Source organism: Elaeis guineensis, chromosome 7, assembly GCF_000442705.2.
Source record: "Elaeis guineensis isolate ETL-2024a chromosome 7, EG11, whole genome shotgun sequence".
Classification (NCBI taxonomy): domain Eukaryota; kingdom Viridiplantae; phylum Streptophyta; class Magnoliopsida; order Arecales; family Arecaceae; genus Elaeis; species Elaeis guineensis.
The window spans coordinates 76,883,660-76,891,251 of record NC_025999.2 but is presented as its reverse complement, the minus strand read 5'-3'; positions in this window follow the sequence as shown (position 1 = coordinate 76,891,251).

Here is a 7,592-nt window from a genome sequence, read left to right as displayed (position 1 = left end):
CAATGTCAAAGGTAGGTATCCGTGATATTATCTAACTTAGGATATTTATTTGGAGTGTATATTATACTTACAGATTGTGATAAAATATAGATATTATTTTTTAATTATCCTCGTATTATTGTAACATCATTCATAATGATATCGCAATAATCATTCTTTATTGATAAACTATAACCATCTTTTGCCAAAAGGCCAATAAAGATTATATTCATCAAGAAAGATGGACAATAGTGATAATCACTCAAAATGATACTATTGAATTTAAAAACAAGCTCAATGACTCATAAAGCCAGGATTGAAACTTAGTTTCTATCTCTTACGTTCGAGAATCTCTCACCATTCTCGAATTTTTTACTAACTTGAAGTCTTTGCAATGAATTACAAATATGAACTAGACTTTCGGTATCCAATACCCACATAATAGGATCACATATAAAAAAATTATAAGGTGTTATCATACAAGCACCTTGATCAGCAACTAATTACTCATTTTTTTGTAGCCTATTTTGGTCATAGTCTGTCTGACTCGATTCAGCCTTAGATTTCTCAGCTAGATTGGGCTCAAGACCAATATTCAACTTCTGATATTGGCTATCGAAATTGGATCCAATAAGCTCATCACTATCAAACAGTGAGTAGAGCAACACGATACTGATCATTTTTAAAAAGAAAGAAAAAACATAGACTTAATTAGTATATGAATTAATAAAGCCTAAAGATATGGACTTTAGTTTAAAGGTTCTCTCACTATTTTATACGAATTGATAGTTTCTATCTCCAATTCGAAGAATTATCTTAATTTTTTAGTGGGTACTAGAATTCACATAGACTGCATATGGATTCGAGTATGGCTCAGCCAACCCATGTGCATCTATAGATAGATTTTCAATTAATTATTTCTTCAAATAATTTTTAGTAATTAGTTTCACTCCAGATTTTATTTCAGTAGGCTAAGGGCCTCTATTGAAAGTCCTGATTAGGTCTAAGCATTAACATGAACATACTCAGTGATTCTAACTAGTGATGATCAGATCCGAGTGTGGCTCAATCAATCCAATCATTTATCAAATAGTACAGCAGAGTTATCATATAATAAATAATAATTTCATCATTTAGAAAAATACCAGACGTAAGGTGTCTGCAATGTCGATATGAAATAATAAACCCATTATCATTCACCTTAATGGAAGGCTATGATCTAGTTATCCCCATAACCAACTCATTTTATGAACTTAATAATTAAAAAAATTTAATTAATATAATTTAATAGAATTAAATATACACACTAGCTAATCATAATTCTCCCACAGACTTCATCAAGTCAGATCATGGTGAACTAGAAACAAGTCGGATCAACTAACAAGTCATCAACCCTCTCACTGACTTCACCAAGTAATGATAAGGACTAAGACAAGTCGAACTAGGAGCACCTAAATTAGTCGAACTAATTTTTTAGTAAGCATGGGTCAACCTTAATCATTAAGCGATCTGATCAAAATATGATTCACCATATTGACCAGATAAGTGAGATCAGTGGGAGGGATATGCCATTAATTTATTACAGACTCAATTTATACGAATAGCTTCCAATTAATGACTACCGATCAAGACTGCCAAATTTACCTTAGACACTAACTAGTTAATCAGTTTCAACTCGATCAACTTATAGATTTGTGTTCGACCGCCGAGCTCAAGATCAAAGTCTATTTAGGTCTAATCAAAGATGTGGACTCGACTAATTATAACTATTATATTAGCTCTAAAAAAATCTTGATTTAATCTAATTCAACTTATAGTTAGACTTAATCAATTTTTCTATTTAGTCCATTCAATCTTTGATTCTAACTCTAGGGTCTAACCCAATTAGAAAGATTTGATCCATCTAACCCATAAACCCATCTCCATGTTATATATATATATATATATATATATATATATATATATATATATATATATATATATATATATATATATATATATATATATATATATATATATATATATCACTCAAATTATCCTATCTTTGCATGAACGCCCCTCCTATTAGATTTTTAGTAATAAATGACTATTATGGATATAATTTAATACTATTAAGCTTTTGTGTTAATACCCTAAAAATAACTATATCTACATATTTTTAAGAATATTAATATAAAAGCCTAATAAACATATTTGATATTTAAAATATTTAGGAGGTATTTGTTTCGCAATCAGAATTGAAATCGGAATGGAATGAAATTGGAGTTCAAAGAATTTGGTTCGTGATCAGAATCTGTATTGAAATAAAAATTTAAATCCTTAAAAGAGAGTAAGTATTAAATTTTAGATAGATTGGACCATTCTCATTCTATTCCGAAATCAGAAATGAAACTCTTTTCAATCAAATTATTGGAATAGGAGTCATCCATTCTTATTTTAATTTCAAATTCTAACTCCACCCAAGGAAGCATCCCCTTATTTACTAATACGGTCAACAGTCAAAATTCTAACAAAAGTGATATCTATATAAAAATAGGATATAATTTATAAAGAATAAGAACGTAATAAATTTTATTTATAAAGTTACATACTCAAGAAAGATAAAAGCTTCGGTGGTTTAATATCTTTATAATAGCTGCGCAAGTACGGCACTTTAGTGGCCCAGTTCATCTGGTGGAGGCCAAACCAACGGCGTTCGAATGGTGGAATACGTTGCCAACTGACCATTTTGTCCTCTTCCACTCACGCCGCCCGTGTTATCGTCCTCCACTTTGCAAGGCTGTGTCATCCAAGGGCTGGACCTGAGAGAGGGATCCCGTTTGGACGAGTGTTTTACCTAATTAATTTTTTAAAAAAATTATTTATAAAAATAATTTAATTTTTAATTTATTTATCAAATTAATATAAATAAAATAAAATATTATTTCGAATAATATTTTATGATGACCACGTTATCCATCTTTTTCTCTTATTTTTTATATAGACGATGAAAAAAAAAATATCAAATCAAATGGTATTTTTTAAAACATCATTTGGAATAACGTTTTTAAAAACACCATTCCAAATGATCTTTTAAAAAATATCATTTTATTTGACGATTTTAATTTTTTCTCAAAAAAAATAAAAAAAATAAAAATTATAATTTTAAATTTATAAAAAAATAAAAATTATAATTTTCATAAAAATATAAATTATCATTTCAAATTAGTATCCCCATTTCAAATTATTTTTTTAAAAAAATATCTAAAAAAATTGATGTAAAAAAAATAAAAAATACCATAAAAAAATTAAAAAAAAATAAAAATTATAATTCTAAATTTTAGGAAAATAAAAATTTTAATTTTAATTCAAATAAAAATTATCATTTCAAATTACAATCTCCGTTTCAAATTAATTTTTTTAAAAAAATATTATAAAAAAATAAGAAAAAAATTAAAATTAAAATTTTAAATAAATTTTAAAAAATAAAAATTCTAAGTTTAATTCAAATAAAAAACATTATTTTAAATTTTTTCTCCATTTAAAATTAATTTTTTAAAAAAAATATATCAAAAAAAATCTTAAAAATTTAAAAAAATAAAAAAATACCATAAAAAAAGAAAAAATGGGAAAAAAATAAAAATTAGAATTTTAAATTTAAAAAAATAAAAATTTTAATTTTAATTCAAATAAAAACATCATTTCAAATTATTTTCCCCATTTTAAATTAATTTTTTTTAAAAAAATGTCCAAAAAAATAAAAAAACAAAAAAAAAGTTCCATAAAAAAATCAAAAATTTAAAAAATAAAAAAAAATATAATTATAATTTTAAATTTAAAAAAATAAAATTTTTAATTTTAATTAAAATAAAAAATAACATTTCAAATTACTTTTCTCATTTCAAATTAATTTATTTAAAAAATATCCAAATAAATGAAAAAAATACCTTAAAAAATTTCATAAAAATATAAAAAAATGATAAAAATAGAAAAAAATTATAATTATAACTTTAAATTATAAAAAAATTAAAATTTGAATTTGAATTCAAAAAAATAAAAGAAATAAAAATGCCATAAAAAAGTAAAAAAATAAGAAAAAAATAAAAATTATAAATTGAAATTTAAAAAAATAAAAATTTTAACCTTAATTCAAATAAAAAAATATCATTTCAAATTACTTTTCTCATTTCAAATTATTTTTTTAAAAAATATCTGAAAAAAAGAAAAAATTGATGTAAAAAAAATAAAAAATACCATAAAAAAAGAAAAAAGAAAAAATAATTGAATTGAAAAAAATAGAAATTGTAATTCTAATTAAAAAATAAAATTATAATTTTAAATTTAAAAAAATAAAAATTATAATTATAATTCAAATAAAAAAATCATTTCAAATTACTAAATTAATTTAAATTTAATTTTTTAAAAAATATTCCAAACAAAGGAAAAAATATCTAAAAAAATACCAAAAAGGATAAAAATGGGAGAAAATTAAAATTATAATTTTAAATTATAAAAATTTTAATTTGAATTCCAAAAAATAAAAAAAAATGCCATAAAAGAAGTGAATAAAAGGAAAAAAATGGTAAAAAATAAAAATTATAATTATAAATTTAAAAAAATAACTTTAATTCAAATAAAAAATTATCATTTTAAATTACTATCCTCATTTTAAATTAGTTTTTTTATTAAAAAATCATATAAAAATAACTAAAAAAATTAAAAAAAATTAAAAATATCATAAAAAAAGAGAAAAAAAATTGAAAGAAAATGCCAAAGGGAATGGTGTTTTTGAAAATGTCATCTCTTTTGGTGTTTTTGAACCAAAAAATCCAAAAAAGAAAAAAACCCCTCTCTCCCTCTTCTCCGGTGCTTCTTTGGTGTTTTCTCCTCTCCGGTGGCACGGCGGCGAGCTCCCGGGAGCAGTGAGCTCCCTCCTCTCTCTTTTCTCTACCTCTCTCTCTTCTCTCCCTCTTTCTCTCTCTCTCTCTCTTTTTCCTTAGCCCACCGACGACAGACGGCCGGCTGTGGGCCCGCGCGCCCCCCGGTTGGTTCGTCGATGGGCCGCCGGCGGCCGCCCCGCCCCTTCCCTTCTCTTGGCCGGCCCCCTCTCTCTTTCCTCTTCCTCTCTCTCTCCCTCTTCTCTCCCTCTTCCTTTCTCTCTCTCTCTCTCTCCATCTTTTTCCTTGGCCTGCCGGTGATAGATAGCCAGCGACAGGCCCGCGTGCCCCCTCGGTTGGTCCACCAGTAGGCCGCCAGTGGCCGTCCCGCCCCTCCCCTTCCCTTGGCCGGCCCCCTCTCTTTTTCCTCTTCCTCTCTCTCTCCCTCTTCTCTCCCTCTTTGTCGCTCTCTCTCTCCCTCTTTTTCCTTGGCCCGTCGGCGACAGACTGCCAGCGGCGGGCCCACACGCCCCCCCGGTTGGTCCACCGGTGGGCCACCGACGGTCGCCCCGCCCCTCCCCTTTCCTTGGCCGGCCCCCTCTCTCTTTCTTCTTCCTCTCTCTTCTTCCTCTCTCTCTCTCCCTCTTCCTTCTCTCTTCCTCTCTCTCTCCCTCTTTTTCCTTGGCCCGCCGGCGACAGCTGACCGGCGGTCCCCTTCCCTTGGCCGGCGGTCGCCCCGCCCCTCCCCTTCCCTTGGCCGGCGGCGGGCCCCTTCCCTTCACTTGGCCGGCCGCCCCGCCCCGCCCCATCCCCACCCGCGGCAGCCCCTCCCCGGCGGCGGCCCCGTGGCGGCAGGCCCCACGGCGGGCCCCGACGGCTGCCCCGTGGCAGCCCCCCGGCAGTGGGCCCCCGCGACGGGCCCCCGATGGCGGCCCCTCGGTGATGGGCCACGACAGGCCCCGACGGCGGCCCCGCGGCAGCCCCCCATGGCAGCCCCCCGACGGCGGGCCCCTGGCAGCGACCCTCCGGTGGCGGGCCCGTGCGGCCCTGCAGCGTCCTTCTATTTTGATCTTTTTATTTTTTATTTTTATCTCATTATTTTTTATTTTTTATTTTTATCTCATTAGATTCAGATTTATTTTAAAATTCGATTCGATCCTAATTTAAAAATTTTAAAATATATTATATTTCATGAAAATGTAGACCTGTCAGTTGATCAATGTAGGATATTCTACGATATCCGTATAAAATATATATTTGATTATATATTTTTATACGAATATTGTAAAATATATACATTGATCAATTGATTGTCCAGTTTGGACAGTTTGGGAATTGCATTTAATTCTATAGGTAATTACATTATTCAAATGATATGCGAAGGGTTCGAGAGAAATTTTGAATAGTATTTTTCTTTAGTTCTCCTCACACATTTTCAGTCGTGTGGGAAGAACTAAGAAAAAATACTATCAAAATTTTTTTTGATCCCTTTTGCGTATCGTTTGATTAATGTAATTAATCTATAGAATTAATATAATTTTTGAATGGGATAGGATCTATCTGTACCTATTTGTTGATGATATGATGTATTTATCATGTACATCTTTTGAAATGATAAAATAATTAGTAATACTAAATATTTTGATTTTGATTTTGTCATAGGCTTCTCTGAGAAAATGGTCAGTACTCGAGTTCGTGTACTATTGTATTATGATAGCATGATACAGAATGATGAAACTGGTGTGCAGTACAGTCACCCTGCAAATCAGATGATTAGAGTATCTTCATCATTATCACGTCAAGAATTATTGGACTATTTATACAGCAATATTTTTGTAGACAAAGAAAAATATGAAATAAAATTGAAATAAAAATCTTCTAATCTGTCGGGACAGTTAATGCAGAGCAAGTATATCTTAGTTCCAATTGATGATGATGAAGATGTCGAAAAAATGCTGACCTTTTCTTTGAAATATTCAGAATGTCGATTTTTAGAATTATATATTAGAAAAGAAGATGTACCGAGCTTTGGATACTATAGTCGGCTTTTAACTCAAGTGGATAATAATGTTGGGCCTTCCTCACCTTTCATAACTCCTATAGTGCAAATCGATAGTGTTGAGGCCATATTTGCATAACAATATTCTACTACTGCCGGTCCTAGTTGTTCAATTATTCAGAGTCCTATTGTGACTTCTCTTGTGTCTTCTGCTATGGTGACTTCTCTTTTGGTAGAAGTAGTGATAAGTGCGGGAGACGACACTCATATAGGGAACGATGACTGGATAGTCAGTGGAATAAATTCTGATAATCTAAGTTTTGAATCAGATGAAAGCGGAGATAAAGACTATTGGATGGATGAGGACAGTAGCAGTAATGATGATGATGGTGAAGATAAGAATGATGATGAAGATGTTCAGCCTAATATTAATGTGGGAGAACCTCAACCTCGTTTGTACGAACCCCCATAATTTTTTAACGATATAAATTTAGATGATGGTAGTTGTGTTAGTGCGGTCGAAGATTGAACTCTGACTATCAGTTTTGGGACTCCTCGATGATTAAATTTTCTAAAAGTTTAGTGTTTGAGAGTAAAGATTATGTAAGGAGAGCTGTTGATCTTTATCACATTATGAAGCATCGGACATACAATATAGTTCAGTCGCATTCGAAATTATGGTCCATACGATGTGCATCATCAGATAATGTTCAAAATTATAAATGGAGGCTTCGTGCTGCATTGTTGAAAAAACATAG